Raw genomic sequence first — 24,568 nt, 5'->3', positions numbered from 1 at the left:
ATGACCCCTTTATCCTGGGATTCCTCCATGTCAGACTCGGGGTTCATGACATGACCCTCCTTCAGATGTTGGACTACAACCTCCATCATCCCTATTGACCTCTATGTCTGCAATGATGGGAGTTTTAGTTCAAAAACAACTGGAGGGCTGAAGTTGTGCAGCCCTGGGTTAGACATTCTTCAACTTAAACAGAACATGTTTACATTTAAAACAGAAGAAAACCACCTGAGGACAGACTCACAGAGATTTAGGGCATAAAGGGAGACAAGCATGAGTGTGCTGAACACAACAAAGAAATCAAGAAAAATGAGGGCAGTATAGAGACCTTCTATCTAATCTGGCAGCAAGATCACTGGCTACTTTTGTGAGGGTACCCACCTAATGGCACAGCGGGGAAATGATTGACTAACAAGCAGAATGTTGCCAGTTCGAATCCTCGCTGGTACTATATTGAGCAGCAGCAATATAGGAAGATGCTGAAAGGCATCATCTCATACTGTGCAGGAGAAGACAATGGTAAACCCCTCCTGCATTCTGCCAAAGAAAACCACAGGGCTCTGTGGGCTCCAGGAGTCAAAATTGACTTGATGGCACACTTTACCTTTACTTTCATTGGAATGCAAAAGGCAGAAGCCAGATTAAAGGGGATCCAGAGAAGAGCTGGAGAAGAGAAAGTCAAGGCAATGAGTGTAAACAGCATGCTCCAGGAGTCTGGAGGCAAAGGGTGGGAAGGAGCCAGAAGAGAGACAGACTTCTTGATGTGGTAGAAAGGATGGATAATGGCAGGGAAGATGGTAACCAAGAGTTAGAAGAGGATAGCATCAAGGGGGCACACAGAGGGTACACACAGGTCTTGTGGTAACAAGCATGACTTGTCCCCTTGCTAAGCAGGATCTGCCCTGTTTGCATATGAATGGGAGACTGCATGCACGGGCAGTATAAGAGATTCCCCTTAGGGAATGGGGCCACTCTGGGAAGAGCATTTGTGTGCAGACATTCCCTCCCTGGGAACTAAAATGTGTTTTTGTATATGTATGGCAGTTGTTTCCTGTGTGACTTTGCTGCAGGAAACACAAGCACAACACCATTTTTTAATTGCAACCATCAGTCTGTGGAACTGCCCTTAAACTGGCTGATATTTAAGCTACCTGGAGTATATAGGATAATGTTGTTGAAACATTCATCAGAAACACTATAAAGAAGTTATTGAGCAATAGTTTGAAATACAATGAAGCCAAGCCCAATGAAAAACAATATAAATGCTCTATCAGTATGTAAACTCAAATACAAAGTTTAAAAACCCTGGATTTTAAAATATATCTATATATTTTATAGTTTTTAAACCCAGGGCTAGAAAGGGTTTTTGTTTTTGGGGTGGTTTTTTTTTTTTTTTTTTGGCTTTTATGCAGCATGAGAAAAGATGAAATAATTTATGAGGCAGCCTTTAAGGGGTTTTTATTATTTATTTTAAAACACGGGAAGGAGGAAAGCAAAAGGAAGTTCTTGGGTCTCAGAGTAATCTCAAGCCCAGTACTGTCCTTGCTGTGTATTAAGAAAGGCAGATTATATGGTTTTAAACTTGTCCCTATGGCATAATGGAGAGCTTTTATCAAGCTTCTTATCCATACTGGAGATGGTATAAAAAGATGCCTGTAAGCTATATTTAAAACAAGCATTCTTCAGACAGATAGAATTTTAAAAGAATCAAACAATTTCAGTGAAAAGTATTCAGTTTCATGTTGTAGGCTACAGTTAATAGTAAATGGCTTTTTTTCTTACTTTTTAACAAGCACAGCAAGCTGCCTGTTTTCTCTCTTTCCCCCTGCCCCCCCTCCCCAAGTCCTTTTAAGGACATGTAAAATGTCAACATGAACTGGGCAATGGTGCCTTCCTGGACTCCTACCACATATGCAAATCATCATGCTGCCACGTAAGATGTTTTGCAACAGCTAATCTGTAGTACCTCATTGTTCCTCTTTAATTGAAATAGGACCAGCTGAAGAGGTTACAAAATACAAGGACTGTGTGCTCTGTCCATGTGTTTGTGGCTGGAATGCTACAAGCCATTGAGAAAAATGAAGCGAAAGCTTATCTAAGCATCCCCATGCTCTCCGAGGAGTTTCAGTGCATCACTCCTAGAGGAAATAAGCATGGAAAAACATAACAGAATAAGTCATTTACAGTTAATCTAATGCTGATGAGAGACAGTACCCAAATAAAGCACCTCTCATTATAAGAATATTGCATGCTGGAATTCCGTTCCAAAGCCTCTGCCTTCTCACTGGTTTTATAACATGCTGCCTGCTCATATCTGTCCCCAACAATGCCTCTTTGAGCTGTTTCTTCTGTTACCTATACAGAATGATTGCTGCGTCTGTGTAGTTGCTTCCAATTTTGTTCTGGTAATGTGAGTCATGGGTAGACCACATGGGTAGGGTGTATGATGCAGTTAGACTCCCCATGCCAGCACCACCCCTCCTCCTCAGGCTGGCGCTGTAGTGGTGTGGGAAGTAAGCATATCATACATCTCTCCCATAAGGAATCATAGGCTTTTAGAGCTGGAAGGCACTTAGGTTTTCTAATCTAATCTCCTGTTCAGTGCAGGGAACTATTACAGTATCCCTGACAGATGCCTGCCGAGCCTTTGAAGACCTCTAGAGAAGGAAGAGCCCACCCAGCGGTGGCTCGTGAACTCACCTCTGAGGGGGCGGTGGGCGGCTTATTTAACTGTAAATGGAGTCGGTGCTCCATGCCGCCCAGCAGCCCCCGCAGCGGGGAATCGCCTCTGCTACTCAGCCGCTGGCTGGGGCTCGCCTCTGTGGGAGCCAGGTGAGTGGTGGAGGCGATTCCCTGCCGTGGGGGCTGCTGGGCAGCACGGAGCACCGGCTCTGTTTACAGTTAAAGAAGCCCCCCCCCAGGTGCGTTCACAAGCCGCGCCTGAGCCCACCTATGTACAAGGCAGACTGTTTCATTGTCGCAAAACTTATACACACAGCAGAGCCTTCCTAACATCTAGCCTAAATATACTTCCAACCTATTGGTTGTTGTTCTGCCTTCAGCAGCAGCAGAAAACAAGTCCAATCCTTCTTCTATATGACAGTCCTTTAGATATTTGAAGATGGCTATCGTATCTTGTCTTAGTCATTTGTTCTACAGGTTAAACATACCCAGACCAGTAGGAATCTTGATTGTCTTCTACGGTGCTAGCTAAGCCCCACCCCCTGCTTTGTGTCATATGCAAATATAAATAAGTATCTACTCTCTCCTCCAGGTCATTTATGCAAATGTTGGCTAGCTTGTGGTCCAGGGTAGAGCCCTATGACACGATACCTCACTCCAGGTTGACACAGAGGCATTCATGAGAACCCTTTGTGTACAGTTGTTCAACCTACTGTGAATCTACCTAACAGAAGTATCATATAGGTCATATTTTACCATTTTGTCAATAAGGATATCATGGGAGAATTCATCAAATATTTTGCTGAAATCAAGATAAACTATGATCACATTATTCCCATGATCTACGAAATTAGTAACTCCATCATAAAAAGATATAAGATATGTTCTCCCCAATGTGGCGCTATACATATTAATTTATATATAATTGTGCACTGCAGCACTGGGCAAATATCTTAAGCAATTTTAACATTAAAATGAATATTTAAAGAAGCGAAACATGTTGATTTTATATTCACTATACCACTAAGGTAATGTAACAAACAGCCCTGAAACACCTGGGATTGATTAGACCAACTAGGAGGCAGGCACAAAGCCACATCAAAAGCTTATTCAGCTCATTTAGTCTTCCAATAATGTTGGGTAGTCCACAAAGGATCCTCAGACCTAGAACAGTTTTGCATTACTGCAGAGATCAAATAGTGTTGTTTACAAAAGAATGAGGCTGTATAAAATCCTTCAACCACTTCTGCAAATCATTTGATGAGTAATTCTGATTCTGTATTCCACACATGGACTGAAGTTTGTCCATGGTCCAGCAGTGGACCACTGACCAGTATCCTGTGGACCGCAGAGTGCTTGCTGGTTGCTGTGATTCTGGATTGCTAGCCTTTAGTCTGTCCCAGAAAGGCAATTACGTTTATAACCCAAAGTGCATACTTAAGATCACTGAACAAAGGTTAGTTTTCCTTTTGTTCAGGTATTTCCTGAATGAAATGAATTCTTGCATCATAGATTTAAAATGTAATTGGTACACCAAGTTCTACTACAATGCAAGACTGAATAAGCGCAATCCTGTATCATTTAACTGAGGAAGGAGAGCATCCAATAATTAACAAAGATATAAAATATAGTTTGTTTCTCAGAATATCCTCAGTCAATGGACAAAATGAGTCCAGAACTGCTCCAGCTGGATGAAATGTATAAGCAGATCATAAATGAAGTGCTTTTCAACCTGTTTGTTGGATCCAAGAAAACAGAAGTTAGTTCAACCTTCCATTGCTATTCTTGCAGGTGTAATGTACTTGAACAAGTCATGAGATGCTATACACAGGCTCCTACCTGTAGGTCAGCTGGCATTCTTTCCTGTTCACAGCAGGATAATTAGCACTGGGTCATTTACCTTTGCCCAGAGCTAAATAACATTTCATATTCAACACGTACAAACTACAGGTGATTCGACAATAGAAACCCCTTTCTTCTTTAATAAACTATTTCATAATCCAGTTCAGAGATGCTAGATGTATAATTTCAAAGCTAATATTCCTGAAATGGAGGACCAGGAACAGATTACAGAAATCTTGCTGAGAGATCAATGGGCTGAAAAGGGTAAGTACTGGGAGCAACATAGTTCAAAATAATTAAAAGAGTATACAACTCCCAAAGCAGAGAGGGCTCAACAGGAGCCTTGAATTCAAAATAAGATTTCTGTGGTGGGTCCTGCTTGTTACTAAAATATTTAGAAACCACTATAAAAACTATAATATGGACATTTATTTTTTCTGCTATTACCAAAGTCCAGATTCCATTAAAGTCAATGCAAATATTCTTATCTAATCATCATCTTTAAGGAAGCAACAGCATGTAAACAAGTAGACATGCATTAAAGGCTTTTAAAAAGCACCTGAATTCTACATATAGTATAATATTGGCATGTATATCCTGTTTTCTATAATTTCAGATTAACTAGAGGAATTCATACAAGAATTTCCTTTGTAATCCCTCTTGCTGTAGCAAATCCATTAGAATTACTATCTCACTGCAGAGTAAAATCCAATAATTCATTGGAACATCAAAGCTCATCACCCCACTCTTCGATTATTTATCAGTTTGGAAGAGGGCCTTACTTATTATACAGTATTGTCCAAACTGTTTATTTTGATGTACTATTGCCCTGGCCTTACTTCTTGCTCTGTTGGAAAAACTATTCTCCTGGTTTGTTGTTTCCTCTTTAACTATACATTGTATTAATTTTGAAAAAACCTCAATAATAATAAAAAAACTGTATAAAATAAGCAGGAGGAAACATTTGTGAAACACTGCATGATGAATTATTTCCCTATTATCCTTTTCCTCTCTCTGTGGTTTTCCAATGGCGGCTAGAGTCTGAGACTGCATGACAGATAACACTAAAGGGCAGGCAAAGTCTAATTGTGTGGGGACTGGGGGACTTCACAGATTGTTCTTTTTTTCACACCCGGAAGCTGGATAATCACTAGAATATTTATTTTTAAATAAGTGTGGCAGTTAGAACTGAAGAAATAGTTCTTTGATTCCACTGCATCTTCTGGCAAACAAAGTGATCCCTGGAGGGGCTCTTCTAGGTAGTGAACAGCTGTAATAATCCACCCTGTTTGTCTAAAAGAGGGTGCGTCATCTCAGCTTAGGTCTATCAGCTGTTTTGCCCAGGATACACTCGCAAGCACACTGAAAGCAGCTGGTGAAATCTGTAGCTTATCCAAAGCAAGGTCTTGATTAGGCTTCACTTCCAGATTTTGTTGCAGTGAAATTTGTACATCATTTAAAAAGTTAAAATTTCCTATCATGTTTTTGAGTTTCCTGCACAGGCATTCCAAAAGTATTGTCACCCATTCTTCTAGACTACTTGCAAGTAAATATACTCACTGATATGTGCACCAAAGTGCCATTTCAAGCAGGTGTGTCCATTTACATTATTTGTGTCCATTTACATTATGTAAATACACATAAATTTATTTACAGAAAGGTACAGCAGCACATCCTGAAGGATCAATTTGATTTTATCCATCTTTGCTTTTTCTTATCTCTCATTGTTCCTGTGCTGATAATGCTCAACAAACAGTTCAGAAACAATGTGGGACATACAGAGCTGTCTTATACTAAGACACACCATGAAGCTGTTCTCACGAGCAGCCTAACCCAGGCTAGGGCAGCCTAGCCTAGGCTAAGCTGCTCGTGTGGAACGCCGGGATCTGCGCTGATCTTGGCGCTCTCACCCAGCCTAAGCCTGCTCCCAAGTCTGGCTCTTAGCTGAGGTTAAGGGAGCAAGTGTCCCCTTAACCCGGCTGCCGGGATTGTGTGTCTACTCGGGCTCCACGCAGCCCGAAGAGACACAGAGATGGGCACCTAGAGTGCCTATCTGATGGGGGGAATCCCCCCAAACACTGCACTCATTGTGTGGTGCCTTGTGGGATATCCAGAGGGAAGGAAAATGAGAGGTCCCAGCCTCTGTTGATCTGCGCTGCTCGAGGCAGTGTGGGCCATGTGGCTCACACACTGAAGCAACACAAATTGCTTGTCTGGGGCAAGATAGGTTCCTCGAAATGGTGGGCAGAAATGACCACAGATTGTATAGTATTACTGTTTTACAACTTGTGCTGGTCAACGACCGTAATAAAGATTATATAATGACCACAGAAGTCATTTTTGCCCATTCCCAACCTGTGGATACATGAGTCTTAGCCATTTAATTGCCTAATTTTTTCATGTATACCGAAGTTGAGTGGCAATTACCCAATCACAGATATGTGAAACTGTGGATGCCAGGTCAGTGATTAACGAGGTTCTCCTGTATACCTAGAAAGTGGAATGGTACATATGTTTTATTGATTTATTGAATATTACAATACAAAGTATTTCCACATAAAACTTGGTTTAGCAAGTTTTTTCAAAGGAAAAACAATAATGCAAGTTCCCTCATTTGCCCTCCAGTTTTTTCCAGAAAACCTACATGTTTGGTTGTTAGGATGTCACACTCTACAATTATGTATTATGTGTGAAATTTTGTATTATGTGTGAAATTGTTGGGGTGGGGAGTTGAGAGACCTAGTCTCTCTACAGACATGGGATAATGTGATATTCCAGTCCCTCACTCTAAGATTCTAACATTAATTATTATCTTATGAAATGCATCTAGATGCTATTTGCAAGTTGGCTATTTTACTTTATTTCTTTAGCATTTAGCAATTTTCTCGGGTTTTACGATGACGATGAATATTTATATTCAACCAAAGTTCTCAAAGTGCTTTACATAGAAAAATAAATAATATATAAATAAGATAGTCCCCTGTTCCCAAATTATTCACAATCTAAAAAGAAACACAAGGCAGATATCAGCAACAGCCACTGGAGGGATGCTGTGCTGAGATTGAATAGGGCCAGGTGTTCTCCCCCTGCTTAACTTAAGAGAATCACCACTTTAAAAAGTGTCTCTTTGCTGAGTTAGCAGGGGTTTTAGAAGCTTATCTGAAGACAAAAAAATGACAAACAGTTCTGAATGATTAGGTAAGGACATTTTTTAAAATTCCCCACTTCTGAGAAAAATACGCCAGTTATTATGAAGTGAGTACGATGCATGCATAACAGATTACAAGAGTTATTATTCAAAGGAATCTGCATCAGCAGGAATCCATTTTGTATCTTGTAGGAAAGTCTGCCAAATACTGCTCATTCAGTGGTGGGAGGGCATATTCCATTGTTTCACAGCCAGTGCCTCCCAAACCCAGTAAGAGGCATTCAAGCACGTTTACAATGCAAGACAAGACACTCAGTCCACACAAACCAGAGGGGCATCACCAAGAATCTTAGCTAGACAATGAGAGTTCTAGATTCAGAGAAAGAAACAAAATGGCTGTGTGATGCTAGGAGGCATGCAGCGATATGACTAAAGTAACATGGCAGCAGTGCATGAACTCTGGTGATTTCCAAAAGCAAACAAATTGGACATAGCAGAGTGGTGGTGGTGCTGGTCAACAGCCTTTCCATTGACAAGAAGTTCACAGAATGAAAAAGAAAACTGAGCAAGAATCTAATAGGAAGAAAGCAACATCAGTACCACACGGCCAAACATCCTTTCCTTCAGTTTCTTGCTTTTACAACAAAAGACTATGAGGCTATTCCCATGATCAGGAGAAATCGAGCTAGGGGAGCCTAGCCCGATTTCGCCTGATGGATTTCGCCTAACGGAGCCGGCAGTAGTGTGGGTGGCTGCTTTGGCTGGACAGAGCAGACTGCCCGCTTGTGTGTGGGGAGAGCATGCTAAGCCCACTCTCCCTGCAAACCCTCCCCAGGCTCTTCTCACTAATCATGAGCCTCCATATATATTTATAGATGCCATACTTCAATTTTTAAAAACTCCCAGAGCAAGTAACAACAACAAGAAGAAAAACAACAACAAATTTCATCAAATGACCAAGCAAGAAAATCCATAAAAATAGTTGGTTAAAACTAGCTAGATGATATGCCGAAGACCTGGTCAAATAAAAAGGTGGTCACCTGGTGCTCAAAGTTTTGGTGCCAGGAGAGCCATCTCACAACTGAGAAGGTCCACTCTCTGGAAATTAGAGGGCAGAGGAAGACAACAGCAGTAGCAGCATCAACAACATTTGGGCAGGTTCATGCAACAGAAGGCAGTTCTTGCAACACCCAGGTCCCATGCCATTTAGGGCATTAAAGGTAAGTACCAGGACTTTAAATTGTGTTCAGAAATGGACTGGCAGCCAATGCAGTTGTTTTAAGACTGGAGATGTGTACTCTGTGGCCTGTTCCAGTTAATAAATATAGCAGCTATATTTTGGACTGAGTTGATGTTTCTGAGAAGCCTTCAGAAAGGAGGCCCACATACAACAGACAACTGTAGTTCAATCTGGAGGTTACCAGATCACGGATAATTGTGACAAGGTTTTCTCCGAAGAAGAGGTCACAACTGGTGTACCAGCCTCAGTTGGTGAAAGGCACTGTGTGCCACAGACACCATCGGAGCTGTTACTCTATCAGGAATTCCAGAACACTACTTAGGTTTTTCCACAGAACATTCACTTAGCTCACTGCCATTAGGCCTTTTTAGAAATGTACATGCCTACAGGTGGCTACATGGTTGTGTGTAAATGACTCCTGTAAACATACATGTGTTCATTTTAAGAGTGAGCCTGGGTACAGGCCCCCTCAAATGCAGAATGCAAACAGGAATGTTTCTACTGAACAAGCATCAGGCGTGGCTCGTGAACTCTCCTCTGGGGTGGGGTGGGGCACGGCAGGCGGCTTCTTGAAGGTAAACAGAGCCAGTGCTCCATGCTGCCTAGCAGCCCCTGCGGTGGGGAATCGCCTCCACTACTCACCTGGCCGCTGGTGGGGGCTCACCTCCGCGGGAGCCAGGTGAGTGGTGGAGGCGATTCCCCGCCACGGGGGCTGCTGGGCGGCACGAAGCACCGGCTCCATTTACCTTAAAGAAGCCGCCTGCCACCCCCACCCCCCGGAGGAGAGTTCACAAGCTGCGCCTGACCAGCATTGAACATTATGTACGAATAGCTCTATGTGCACTGTACAAACATAGTAAGTGTGTTGAACTTAATACGTGAATAGGGCTATTAAGAAGTGAAGATTGTATACCTCTGGATTCAAATTCGTATTTAATTCTGCTGTGTGAACTAGAAATCAAACTCTTAGTTTGGAGCAGGAGTAGACTCACCATAGCAGCCTGCATAGGAATATGCCATTCATTGAGGAGTGCAGGCTACCACAGAATTAATGGGTAGATATGGAAACTAGTACTATGCATGCTCCCCAGACTATGGGAAACACCTATATTGGGCAGCAGTGGTACAGGAAGATGCTGAAAGGCATCATCTCATACTGTGCAGGAGATGGCAATGGTAAACCCCTCCTGTATTCTACCAAAAACAACCACAGGGCTCTGTGGTTGCCAGGAATCAACACTGACTCGGCAGCACATTTTACCTTTTACTATGTTTTCCTGGCTGACTTGGCAGTTCTTGGGACCATGGAAGAGATTATCCTGCTTGAGAACCAGATTCCTTGACACCAGGTACATGCGAGAGGGCTATGGATACCCCATTTTGAGGGGGGAAATGCATCATCCACATGCTCAGATAGACCTTAAGGCTTCATGGAAAAGAGTGCAAGGACATGAGGCAGTGGTAAGGCATGATATGGGAGTTGCAGGGCCTGACGTCAGCTTCTGAAAAATATTATGGGATTTGATGCCATCAAGCTTTGTCTGAAATTAAGCACATAATTGTCTTCTATTGTTTTGGCTGGTGGTTGCCCAATCTATACTGTACTTCACTCACTCACTCACTCACTCACTTATTTATTTATATACCGCCCTTCCAAAAATGGCTCAGGAAGGGCATTTTTATTTTACATCAAAATAAAAACAAAACAATTAAAATCAAAACTAAATCAATTAGACAATTAAAATCATCTGAGCATCATCTTTCGTCTTTCACCTTCTCTCAATTTTCCTTTGCTCCTCCATCTTTTTTGCTGCACAGTTCTTCTGGCTTCCTCCTACCTTCTTGCCTTAAAACAATAAGGCACAAAATAAATTAACATAAGAAGCTGCTTATACCGAATCAGATCATTTTTTCATCTTTCTCAGTATTGTCTACAGTGACTGGCAGGGTCTTCAAGGTTTTAGGCAGGAGTCTGTCCCAGTCTTATCTGGAGATGCCAGGGAGTGAGCCTGAGACTTTTTGCACACAAGCAGATGCTCTACCATTGAACTACCACAGCACTGCACCATTAAAAACAAGTTGTTCTAGTAAGAACTAATCTGCCGGCTTTCCTTTCACTATCCCTACAACTGGATTAAATTTGATCCATATTAGTTAGGCAGCTCACAAGTTAGCCCACTTGAGCCTCAAGTGTTCTTGTGCCCATCATCTTGAATTCGGGTGGATGATATCATCACAAACTGCATTTGAGGTGTCCCTATGTATCTCTACAACTGTACCAAATTTAATCCAAATTGGTTCCCACTTGCCGAATTTGATCAAAATTGGTTCCCACCTCAAACGTTCATGTATCCGCCATCTTGAATCAGGATGGATGACATCATTACCAACTATTTCCTTGAGCTGTCCCTATATGTCACTCACTACAACTGTAGCAAATTTGGTTCAAATCAGTTAGGTGGCTCACAAGTTAGTCTACTTGCACCTCAAATGTTTATGTGTCCACCATCTTGAATTGGGGTAGATGACATCATCACAAACAATGCTGTTGAGGTGTCTCTATGTGTCCCTACAATTGTACCCAATTTGGTTCATAGTGGTCCAGGCATTAGTTAGTTAGTTAGTTATTCAATTTCTATACTGCCCTTCCAAAAATGGCTCAGGGCAGTTTACACAGAGAAATAATAAATAAAAATAAGATAGAACCCTGTCCCCAAAGGGCTCACAATCTAAAAAGATGTTGATTGAGATGTTGATAGGGACACACAAACACAGAACTAGGTGATCTCATAAGCCTACTGGAAAGTAAGCTAAAAATGAGCTGAGGTGGCAGTTCTTCCAGCTCCCCTTTCTGGCTTTCAGGCATATCTGGCATCTCTTACCGGAGGTCTTATACTATTCTCCCACCCTCTCATACCATCTTACCAGATGGTAAGAGCTCTCGGGTTGTGAGGAGTTTAATTTCCACTCCTTTTGTCTTAAATCAGTCCCCAGTAACGTTGTTCTGCTGTGACGCCTTTAATGGGTTCTTTGCGGACAAAATCTCCTGTATCCGGGCTGACTTGGACTCTGCTATTTCTGCAAAGTCTATGAAGGGGGCGTCCAGCAATCCCTCTTGCAGTGTTAGGATCAGTTTCAATCTGTGATTCCTGAGGATGTGGACAAGCTGCTTGGGGCGGTGCAGCCTACCACTTGTACTCTGGACCCTCGCCCGACTTGGCTGCTTTTATCCAACAGGGAGATTGTTGGAGGTAGCTGAGTTATTACTATAAATGCATCGCCAAGGGAGGGTAGGGTGCCTCCTTGTTTGAAGGAGGCAGTGGTTAGGTTGCTTCTTAAGAAGCCTTCCATGGAGAGCTGGTCTTGTGGTAGCAAGCATGACTTGTCCCCATAGCTAAGCAGGGTCTGCCTTGGTTGCATATGAATGGGAGACTTGATGTGTGAGCACTGCAAGATATTCCCCTCAGGGGATGAAGCCGCTCTGGGAAGAGCAGAAGGTTTCAAGTTCCCTCCCTGGCTTCTCCAAGATAGGGCTGCGAGAGATTTCCGCCTGCAACCTTGGAGAAGGCGCTGCCAGTCTGTGAAGACAATACTGAGCTAGATAGACCAATGGTCTGACTCAGTATATGGCAGTTTCCTATGTTCTTATGTTCCATGGATCCCCTTAGCATTGGATAGTTATAGGCCAGTCTCCAGTTTCCCTTGGTTGGGCAAGGTGTGAGAGGGTGGTGGCCGAGCCGCTCCAGGCGGTTTTGGAGCAAACTGATTATCTAGACCCATTTCAAACTGGCTTTAGAGCTGCCTATGGGGTTGAGACAGCCTTGGTTGGCCTGAGGGATTATCTTTACTGGGGAATTTGCAGAGGGAGTGTGAGTCTGCTAGTTCTTTTGGATATATTGGCGGCTTTCAATACCATTGACCATGGTATCCTTCTGGATCGCCCGGCGGAGCTGGGAATAGGGGGCACTGCTTTGCAGTGGTTCTGCTCCTATCTCTCAGGTAGATTCCAGAAGGTGGAGCTTGGTGACAGTTGCTCCTCTAAACAGGAGCTGTTATATGGAGTCCTCCAGGGCTCCATTCTGTCACCAATGCTTTTTAATATCTACATGAAAGTTCTGGGTGAGGTCATCAGGATATTTGGTGCTGGGTGTTATCACTATGCTGATGACACCCAGATCTATTTCTCCTTGTCATCCTCATCATCAGGAAATTGCATTCATTCCCTAAATGCCTGCTTACAGGCAGTAATGGGCTGGATGAGGGAATAGCAAATCTTCCGGTGCTGGATGGGTTTACACTCACCCAGAAGGAACAGGTACACAGCTTGGGGACACTCCTAGACCCAGGCCTCATCCTAGTATCTCAGGTGGAGGCTATGGTCAGGAGTGCTTTCTATCAGCTTCGGCTGATTTGACAGATGTGTCCATTCCTTGAAGAAGATGACCTCAGAACAGTGGAGCATCAGCTGGTAACATCCAGGCTTGACTATTGCAATGCACTCTATGTGAGGCTGTCTTTGTATGTAGTTCAGAAACTTCCGTTAGTTCAAAATGCAGCAGCCAGATTGGTCTCTGGGGTAACCCGGAGAGACTATATTATGCCTGTTTTAATACAGTTACACTGGCTGCCGATATGTTTCCAAGCAAAATTCAAAGTGCTGGTTATTATCTTTAAAGCTCTGAATGGCTTAAGAACAACTCTTAGAGAGTGCCTTCTTCTGCATGATCCCCACCGCACGATAATGTCATCTGAGGAGGTCCGTCCCCAGTTACCACCAGTGCATCTGGTGGCAACTCAGAGGTGTGACTTCTTTGTAGCTGCTCCTGGGCTGTGGAATGCACTCCCAGCAGAAATCCATAGTTTTGAGTTCATTGTTGGCTTTCAGGAGAGCTCTTAAAACCTATTGGTTTGTCCTGGCCTTCCAGGGTTTTTAAATTGTTTTAACTGTTTTAATTGTTAATGGTTATATGCTGTTTTAAAATTGTTCTGTAATAATAGTTTTAAAACAGATTTTATGCTGTCTGTACGAAATGATTCGGATACAAAACAATTTGTACCCGAAACTGGCTGATTTGGATGATTTGTAGACAAAACAAATCACTCCTGTCCTATATCGCCCAGATTCGGGTACAAGACAAATCAACCCAGACTCAGACTTGAAAAATTCAGAGATTCGGAGCTCCATTTTGTGGCCAAAGTGGGTTGGGTGGTAGTGCCCCAATGGGTGCCTGCTACCATCCAGATTTCAAAGAAATTGGTGAAAGGGGTGATTTTTAAAGGATTTCTGAAGTTTGCACATATTTAAGCTTTTCCCCCATAGGGAATAATGGGGAATTTCAGCAGCCCCATAACTCCACTTGGGGGGCACCAGGGTGGCCCAGAGCAAGTGGTGGTGTAATGCATATAGGGTGCCAACCATGCCCAAACCCACAAGGCACTGAGTTTTGTTGTTTCTGAGGTGTCCTTCTGAGAGTAGATCTTCTGGTAAGAATGAGAGTGGATTCAATGACAAACATTGAATCCACACTCATTTCCTACTAGAGAATCTACTCTCAGAAGAACACCTCAGAAACAACAAAACCCAGTGCCCCATGGGCTTGTCGTTTTGTGGGTGGTTGGCATCCTATATGCACTACACCACACCCCGCTCTCAGCCACCTGGCACCTCCCAAGTGGAGTTATGGGGCTGCTGAAATTCCCCATTATTCCCTATGGGGGGAAAGCTTAAGGACATACAAAATCCAGGAATTCTTTAAAAATCACCTCTTTCTCCAATTTCTTTGAAATCTGGGTGGTAGCAGGCACCCATTGGGGCACTACCACCTGACCCACTCTTTGTCCCCCAAATCCTTTTTCTGCCCCGAATAAGCCCCTAAGACATACCAACTTCAAAAACCTTTTAAAAATCACCTCTTTGCCCAATTCCTTTGAAATCTGGGTGGTAGCTTCCTTGCACCCATTGGGCACCACCACCCACCACGACACACTCTGGGCCACCCTGTTGCACCCCCCCGGGAGTTATAACTAAAGTTGCTGAAACCCCCATTATTCCCTTTGGGAAAAAGCTTAAAGACACATAAACTTCAAAATCATTTAATCACTGGTAGCTTCCACCCATTGGGTACTACCACTCAACCCACTCTTTTGGCCCCGGGACCCTTTTTTTGATCCAAATCAATTCAGATTCAGATTCAGAAAATTCAGGTACAATTTGAATCTGGGGTGATTGGGGTGTGTGTCAGATTTGGACCCAAAACAAATCAGGGGTGATTCAATTTGGGTACAAATCGAAATAAAAAAATCAATTCGTGCACATCCCTAGTTTTTATATTGTTTTGTAGTGATTGTTTTTAAGGGGATTGATTTGTGGGTTTTGTTTTTGTTGATGTGCACCACCTAGAGCCATTTGGATAGGGTGGTATATAAATGTAATAAATAAATAAATAAAACATACCATCAAACCAATATATCTATCAAATTGTTTCAGAGCCAAGACATCAGTTCCACAGAACAACCAAGGAAAATGTTTGAGACAAACATAAAGACACATGGCAGATTAGTTCCAACAGCTTTAAAATACAAGTAATTCCAGCAAATTCTGTCTGCTCTACCACAGCATTAGTCATTCTGATTTGGCACTGTATGCCAATTGCCTAGTCATACAAAAGGACTGTTTACTTTTAGTAATTCTTTGGAAAGTTAGCTGCTTTTAATACATGGGGAAATCCAACAACTGTACAAACATCCCCAGTAAAGCTTCACTGGGTCTCCTCAAGACTTCTATCATCAGTGTGCTTTAGCCTGGCCATTCTGTGCCAAAGAATTTATCTGGATTAGGCCTACATTTTAGATATTAACAATTCACCTAGGAAAAAACTAAACAAATATATCTATCTATCAATATATAAACAAATAGAGGTAGCATAGGTCTCTTGTACATTACAGGTCATTCTCTCTTAAGGGAGAAAACAGATGCATGACCTGTGAAGAACCCAAACCCATTAATTCAAGTACACAGAAACGGCCCAAACCCATTAATTCAAGAACACAGACACTTCCTTTGGAGCAAAAACATGCAAAGCATATTTCTATCCATGTATGTTCCACTGGTCTTTCTGACAGGTGACTCAGGACTTATTCAAATATTATGGAATCCATTTGGGAAAGCAATGTCTGAATTTTCCCTAAATTTTATACAAACTATACAAACAGTAGCTCTAATGCAATGGGCCACCCTACCACTTCAGAAGTGGGCACGCTGGCTCAGTGACAGTTTTCTCACAAGCTTTGTCACAGAGAACTGGCAGGGTTGGCTGACATATTTGGTTGCACTATGCATGATGATAATCTAGAGAAATGGCACAGGCCAGATAGGTAAGAAGGCCAAAATTGAGTCGCTCTGGATTCAACTCTTAGATCAAACAAAAGCTTCCTGTGATATTGGTACTACACATCAAAACAAGTAACAATTCAGACTAATACTCAAGGGCATATCCCATAAGGACTGAAGACTAATTTCTTTATTATGACTCATTTTGTTTGCTGTTAACTTCTACAGTAGGGAAATGTGCAAGTAAAAGAGAACCATTTTTCATCTCATCCTGAGCAGAGAAATGAGCAACAACTGCTTTTCACTCCCCTTCCCCACCTTACCCTCTTGATAATATGACTTGTTCACTCATCATAGACTGAAATCTAGACATTTTTTTAGAGTGCTTATGCACTCAGTTACTGAACTATGGCTAATGTATTATGAAGAGAAATGTTCACAAATTGGCATTTTGCACTATTGGGTGTGTATCAAGCCAAAATATTTAATTTAGGTTTTTGTTTTGCTGAACAACACACTAAACAAGATAGTGAATCCATTCTCATGACAAGAGCTGCTTGGGTAGGAGAGAGTTAGCCAGAGGTGACCATGTGTGTGCTGATGCTGCATGCAGGCTGCAGAGCGCAATGCCACAGTTGCACGTGGCCTTTTGTAAAGCATGTGCCGCACCGGAAAAGCAGTGGGGTGACCTGCTTACCTGCTTTTTAAAGGAACCACTCTCCATCCCGCCCGTGGCTGCCTGAGCCCATTTGGGCTCATCCCTAATTATTCATAGTGGGAGCAGAGGCAATAACTAATTATGAATAATGAGTTCATGAACTGTAGAGGTGACAATCAAAATGGATAATTTAAATGTGTTTGAATGAATCAGTAGCCTATGGTCGATTTGTCTCCTGTACTCTAGAACAAGGAGTCCTACTCTGGAGTAAGTAGTCTTTTCTCTGGAGTGAGACTCTGTGTTCCAGAGTAAAGAAAACTGTGTTATGTCACCGAGTATTCTTGTGAATTTGTTTGAATATGTTCAATGTACTGTAAGGCAATTTTCCTGCTTGGCAATAAATAAATAACTTTTAAAAAACTAATTTTAGCCTTTGTTATTGCTTTTGATTTTTGTTGCTGTCAGTTTTAATTTTATTTTATTATTGTTTTTAGAGCTGCTGAATGGGCAGGGTAGAAATATTTTAAACAAACAATAAAAGCAAATTATCAATCAATTTGTTATTTTTAGTTCTATTCTAGTTCTTATGGTTCTGGGAAAATGCTATGAGAAGTGAAGCTCGGAACAACATCCATCTCTCAAAACGCTTTCTATATTTTCTCCATTACTGTAGTCATATTTCTCTATCTCTTATGTATCTGTGGCTCTCATGTATTCAGTCCTTCCCCTTTTTCCGTTCCCTAACCACTCCTCCCCAAAATTGCAAAACTTCCACTACTTGCAAATTAGTTTATGCAAATGTACATTACTGTACTAGTACAGTCAAAGATGACGCTTTTTAGGCCTCCTATCTATGTTTCTAGTTTAATTTAAACTAATTTAAACACTGAATTTGAAAATAGATAACTGAAAACTCCAGGACAACAAAACAGCATATATTAATACTTTGCAACATCCAGGACAGAAAGCCCCCACAAATGAATGGAAGCAAATTGGAACCAATGGAACAATGTCCACAGTGAATGAGAACAGAAGCCTTGACCTGTAACACAATGTACAAGTCAGCCTTCCACTTCTGCATGGAGAGAAGCTACTTGCACTGCTTAAAAACAGGTCACAGCTATTTTTTTTGCAGTTCATTTGTAAGTAATTTGTAAGCAAAACCAGTGCCTCTCATGATGCACAACTCCTAATCTGAGAGCTCTTTATAAACTCCACACACTTCTGCTTTCGCAACAAGTCTATACTCAAATGTTGACTACTTAGGTTAAAAACCAGCTATTGCTACAAAGAAATGAGAAATGAAGAAAAACTAGAAGCACCCAGTCAAGATGCAAAAAAAGGGGAGACCAAAGTCCCACGGTGCTGTGAAATTGCTATCTTCCTCCCACAAGCAGAAAATCTGCTTAAGGAGTCTTGGCTAGTTTTACCTGTTTGTGGAGAAGTTGGTTTTGTACGACAGGATTTCATTGGAAAATATTTTGCCCCTGAAAGAAGGCTTCAGCCAATACGCGCTGGGCTGCAACAAACAATTTCACAGCACCCTGGGACTTTGGTCTCCCCCCCCCTTTTTTTTTTTTTGCATCTACAAAGAAATGAGCCCAGAAAATAATCTAACTTTCCCATAGAGTTGCCAGTGGAAGAGGCTCCTTCTCTTGCTGTGCCATTTCAACCTGGTGAGGTCTAATGTCAGACAGTTATGTGACTGTTGTGCTTTTGCTATTCCTATCTCCAGCTGTCTCTCCAGATGATCTCAGTGGGCAGTGGAGCTCATGGTGAAGAATACATTCTTGCCTTCTTATTTGAGCCAGACTCTCCAAAACACTGAGTTTCTGGTTGTAATGTTGAGTGTATTTTTACAACACACATGCTAGAGTAGTAAAACCCAAACCTGTTTGTGGGGGGTGGGGAACTACCCACCCACTGGGTAGTTTGTCCACTGACAAACTCATGTTACTAGATGCTAGCCTGTATGCAGGGGACTTTCTGTATTTAGTCAGGGAAGCAGCACTGTATCACCAGGCATTTTTTTTTGCTCTTCTGTAAAATGTTGATAATATCACTGTTGTCCTTTATAGAGGACTGAGATATGCTCAAGTATGTTGGTAACTTCCTAAAATAGGTAGCTGCATCACATATAGTTTATCTAGACTAGCATATTTCAGGATTGGACATTTAAAGTTTTTTACCACACAACAGTTTGCAACGTAGGACAATATTTGTGCTAATGATGATAGCAACAAGACTGTCACATCTATCTAACGTCCACAGTTACATAGAATGATTTGCATCTCCCTAGGCCTCTAGCTAGCCTACAGGTTTATAGAGAGCACAAAAAAGTAGGGGGGAAGCTTATCTGGCCCAATCCGTCCGAAGTTATTTGAAAATTATTTGTTTGTAAAAGAAACTGGAGGGGAGGAGCAGGCCTGCTCTAGCTGCTCCTCCCAGCTATAGGTCTCCATCTCCCTAACAAAAACAAAAAGAGGACACCAATTCAGAAAAACACACAGTTATAATTATTAAAATTGATTCATAAACAAATATAGTGTGCAAGACATTTCAGCTTCCACATTCATTATTTTTATGTTTGTTAATCAACAATAAACCTATACAATTCTTTCTGATTAACAAAAATAACTGATTATCACTTCACTTGATTTTTGATTTGGGATCCAGAAAATACTTGTATGGAATTCTGACTGCTGCCTTAAAAATTGTCTCTCTCTCTCTACACACAAACTGCTTTTCATCTTCATCAATCATCATCAAAGCTGTTTACATAGCAAAAGAAATGAGAAAATGGTTCCGTGTCCCAAAATGGCACACAATTTAATAAGAAACTCAAGGGCGATACCAACTATAGCCACTGGAAGGCCTGCTGTGCTGAGATGAATAAATCTATCCAGCTAAATACACGAGAGCCACCACTTTAAAAGATACCCCTTTGCCTCGTTAGCAGGCAATAATGAATCTTGTGTGATATGTCCAAGGTATACATGTTCTAAAGTGAACTGAGGTTTCAAACCAAGTACTTTGGTTATGCTTGGCTTAAACTATCACTTTTTCTTGCCAGGTCTGGTAGAAGATCTTCAAGAGGCTGCCCAAGTTAGCTTCAAATAAAGCCGGGAATAACAAATGTTAAAATAAATTAAGTTTCATGGCAAGTTAGAAAATACCTATAACTAGCCTTGAAACTAATTTTAGATAATAAAATTCAAAATGACGCTAAAGAAACTGATAAGAGTGTCGAGAAGACCTGGACCTTCTACCACTTTGGTACTGACAGAGAAGTCTGCAGCTCTTCAAACTTTGAAATTAGTTTGATGCTCCATAAATACGTGTGGGTATGTCAGCACTGTCAGACCAAACATCTAACACATTTATTCACATTTATTCACTACCATTCCCATTTCACAAAGGTTTAAGTGATTTTTCCAAGATTAGTCTGTGGTAGGGATATGCACGAACCGGTCCAGCAGTCCGGCGTTCAAGCAGGTTTGGAGACGGAGGGTCCTTTAAGGGGCAGGGAAGGTGTCCTTACATTCCCACTGCTTTCCCCCTGCCGGCGCTGTACCCAAAACCGCTGGTGTGGGGCTGCAGCATACCTCCCTGCAGCCCTGGCCAGCATCATTAAAAGCCCCTGGTGGCGCAGTGGTAAAACTGCCGCCCTGCCGCCCTGTAACCAGAAGGTTACAAGTTCGATCCTGACCAGGGGCTCAAGGTTGACTCAGCCTTCCATCCTTCCGAGGTCGGTAAAATGAGTACCCAGAATGTTGGGGGACAATATGCTAAATCATTGTAAACCGCTTAGAGAGCTTCCAGCTATAGAGCGGTATATAAATGTAAGTGCTATTGCTATTGCTATCATAGAGGAAGTGGCTGATTCATGTGCATGCCATATGCACATGCGTTGGCCACTTCCATTATGACACTGACCACGGCTGCAGGGAGGCACAGCACCGGCGGGGTGGGGGGGACAGAAGGGAAGTTAAGGGCACCCTCCCTCCCCCTTAAAGGTCCCCCCACCTCCTGGGAGTGCATAAACCCGTCTGTGCACATCCCTAGTCTCTGGCAAACTAAGGAACTGAATTCAGGAGTATTACTTTCTATAAAGGTATTTAATCACAAAGAACCTAAATTTTGTCTAGGTGCTGAAGAGAGGGAAGAGTAGATGCTAGGACCTTGGCTGATTGCATCCTGCTGTTGAACTCACTGCAGACGTCTGCAGCACAAAGTTTAGATCATGTTACTTGTCTGTAAGGCCTAGTCTTGAGAATTTGACCCCTGTTATACAAGGACCCCAGTTTCCAATCATCAACTGTAAATCATTGCCCTCATTTTCAGTATCTCACTTCAACACATCTTGGGGATACCTTTTTTTCTGGAGACTGGCTTAGCGCTGTGTAATTCAAGACCTTCTTGCCACTTTAAGCTGACGCTGTTGTCACTTTGAGCTGTTTTGGAGAGTCTCCAAAAACAATTTATACCTCCTTTATGGTTGGGGCAAAGGTTTACTTTTAGACACAAAGGTTAAAAACATTAAAAATCTTAATGAATGCATTCACTGGCAACCATTCTCAATGGAGAGAACCAAGAGAGAAATGAGACATAGAGCAATGTTATGTCTGCTGTTAGGGGGCATCATTCCAGCAAAGAGCAGGTAGTTATTTATTTGTTTGTTTGTTTATTTGATTTCTATACTGCCCTTCAAAAAATGGCTCCGTTAGGAATATGCAAAATGTTTGGATGTTGAAATATTTCTACTAGAAATGGGCTGTTCTGAGCTTGGGGGGAAATGCCATTATATAAAGGGCCTGTTTTGAGCTCAGAACAAAACAACCTCATTTCAATTCAAAAAGTTTCGACTGCCATTTTGGAGGCCTGTTTTTCCCTTGCTGATTGGTTTCCCACCACGGGCTGCTGACTGGCTTGTGAACTCCTTGCTTCTTAGTTGGCTTATTATCAAACAATTCAAGTCTTGTCATGGGCAACTTTGCCCCCATTGGCTGTGGGGGAAGCAGGAGGGAGTGGGGAGCCCAAAAGGAGGGAGTTTAAAATTTTCTTCAAAAGACTGGGAGGCAGAGAAAGCCCTTATAGTGTGCCTCTCTTGAATCAGGAGAGGAGGTAGAAGAGAGGAGGTAGGTAGGTTTGATTTTGTGTTTTTTTTCAGCACCAAATATAATATGCTATGCTTCTGCTGCTATAACTATCTTGTTTTGTTGGATCTCAGATTGACAAAGGCAGAACTTGGGTGCCTTCCTTCTTTTGAGGTGTGCTTTGGTTTGTTTGTGAGATAGTGTTGTGGTGAGAAATGGACAGTGGCAGCTCAGCTCTTTGTGTGTGAGTAATATTTCTTGGGTGTTTGCTGTGATGAGCTTCATGTCTGGCCTTGAGACTAACTTGTGCTTCACTCACTGCTCTGGTCTGCTCTGCAATCTGCACGGCAAGGTGTACTCAGTCAAAATGACAACAGCTGTGGCAGTTGTTGCAATGTCATAATCGTGTGTGAGAGAGCAACTTATGCCAATGAGGTTACTGCAGTGCAGGCACTTTGTCTGGAAGTGGATTCTGGGACAGTGATTCGGTTTTGGCCATTTTTGGACTGTGTTTGAAGTGTGTGTTCTGTGTTGGGAGGGAGATTCTCTTTTACTATATGCTTCTGCAGTGCTTTTCAAGGCAGGGTAGCAAATGCATTGTAAATTGCAATGCCAAACTTGTGTGCACTGCACTTTGGGAGTGTAGCGTACTCCGGCCATAGGGAATAATGGGTAAACTCGGAACACCCCATTGTTCCGCATAGGTAGATCCTAGGAACACAAAGTGGGTTGGGTGGTAGGGCATGATGGGTGCTACTTACCACCCAGCCCACACAAAAAATGGGCAAGTTTTTAACAAATTTTAACCTTTCCCCCAAACCCCCATAAGAGCCCCTGGTGGCGCAGTGGTAAAACTGCTGCCCTGTAACCAGAAGGTTACAAGTTCGATCCTGACCAGGGGCTCAAGGTTGACTCAGCCTTCCATCCTTCCGAGGTCGGTAAAATGAGTACTCAGAATGTTGGGGGGCAATATGCTAAATCATTGTAAACCGCTTAGAGAGCTCTGGCTATAGAGCGGTATATAAATGTAAGTGCTATTGCTATAGTGCTATCCAGAGAGGATATCTTCAATACATTCATTTTGTTACAATCTTTTATTTTCTTTATTGCCATATATGCTTAAAATATTTTTTAAAAAACTATTTATAATGTCTTTAAAGTCTGAAATCCTACTATGGTTTGCTTCCTATCAGTTTCAGACCTCAAGATTCTAAGTTTAACCCCCCATATGTCTGGCACCTATGATGGTTGAGTAGGGTTGCCTCTCATGAGCAGAAAGAGTTAACTGAACTAGTCAAATTTAACTTTGGAAACGTGGCATGACACTTTTCTGTTCCTATTTGCTTTATTTGTTGACAAGCCCTTCACTACTGCCTCCTCCTCTTCCATAGAGATACTTGTGCCTCATTATAGTCATAGCTACTAACAGTTACACCTAGCAACCATTATTCCCTCTACCTCAACTAGTTATCTGTTTCAGGCTGCACATCACTTTCAAGGACAGTTTTGCCTGCTAGTTATTTTTTAATCATAATTTTTAATTTTAAAAGCAGCACAATCCTTTAAAGATTTGCACTTGATCCTTTCAAAAACATATTATAGGACAAAAACACGATGCACACAGTGATACAGTACAAGCCATTCTTATATCAGACAAACAAATTGTGTGCTACTAGCTTTTCCATTCTAAAATAGAAACAAGGTAGTAAGCTCAATGAATTATTTATAAAACTGTACAATTAAACATGGGGGGAGAGGTTGCAACCTTGTACCAGAACATTTCAACTTTCCACATAAACCAATAAAATTTCTACCCTCTGCCACTTCTAAATGTCAAACTGTTGTGACACCAGAGATGGCATTTAAACGAGTTGCATTTCTGTACAATATACAAACACAAGTAAGACCAGAGACTTCACCATCCCACATATATTAACATAATAATTTACAACTTCACAAAATATTTCTCAAAGAGGTCAATGAATACAAGAAGTCCTCAGACTTGCAACACAACTGGTTCCTGAAAACTGTGAGGAAGGCTGTTCTCACTACCAGCCTAACACAGCCTGGGACAGCCCAGCCTGGGTTAGGCTGGTCACGAGAAGCAGCAGGATCCCCACAGATCTGAACGCATCCCACTCACCTAACCCTCCTAAACAACCCAGTTGTTAGCTGAGGTTAAGGGTGCGCTCGCACCCTTAATGTGACTGCCATGTATTGTGTGTCTCTTCAAGCTGAGTTCAGTCCAAGGAAAGACAGAAAGCCTATCTGATGGGGGAGATGCAATGTGCATGTCGTGCATTGCATTGGGGAATGCCCAGAAGCCAGAACAAGTTTTGGCCCTAAATCCCTCAACCCTGTTCCAGGCTTCATGGATCAGGGATGCTCATGTGGGAGCATGGAGTGCAACCCCACCACCAAGCCTTGGATCATCTGTGTGGAAGGTAAGCTCTTTGAAGCCTTCCCTGCCCACCTGGGTGGGTTGGTTCTTGAACCAAAACCAGAAACCCTATTTTTTCCAGCTGCTTTCATAGCTGGTGTTGTGTCAATCAGACATCCAACAGAGAAGATCATG

General features: G+C 42.1%; 1 long non-coding RNA gene across 19 annotated transcripts in view; it reads right to left on the bottom strand.

Annotated features, from left to right (window-relative positions):
• The window catches only part of LOC128322769 (uncharacterized), a 46,023-nt gene that overhangs the window by 7,504 nt on the left and 13,951 nt on the right, over positions 1-24,568 (bottom strand). Inside the window, exons 4-6 of one of the 19 annotated variants that reach the window (XR_008305968.1) lie at positions 10,683-10,755; positions 10,171-10,411; positions 1,964-2,135 (exon numbers count right to left, since the gene is read on the bottom strand). The exons of 13 other annotated variants lie outside the window; for them this stretch is intronic. This is a non-coding gene — a long non-coding RNA (uncharacterized LOC128322769). The remainder of the gene's footprint in view (positions 1-1,963; positions 2,136-10,170; positions 10,412-10,682; positions 10,756-24,568) is intronic. 5 more of the 19 variants (XR_008305965.1, XR_008305972.1, XR_008305973.1 and 2 more) reach the window with 5 other exon arrangements.

This window comes from Hemicordylus capensis, chromosome 4, assembly GCF_027244095.1.
Source record: "Hemicordylus capensis ecotype Gifberg chromosome 4, rHemCap1.1.pri, whole genome shotgun sequence".
Classification (NCBI taxonomy): Eukaryota; Metazoa; Chordata; class Lepidosauria; order Squamata; family Cordylidae; genus Hemicordylus; species Hemicordylus capensis.
The sequence above is the reverse complement of the archived record's forward strand: the minus strand, read 5'-3'. Positions and strand labels throughout refer to the sequence as shown.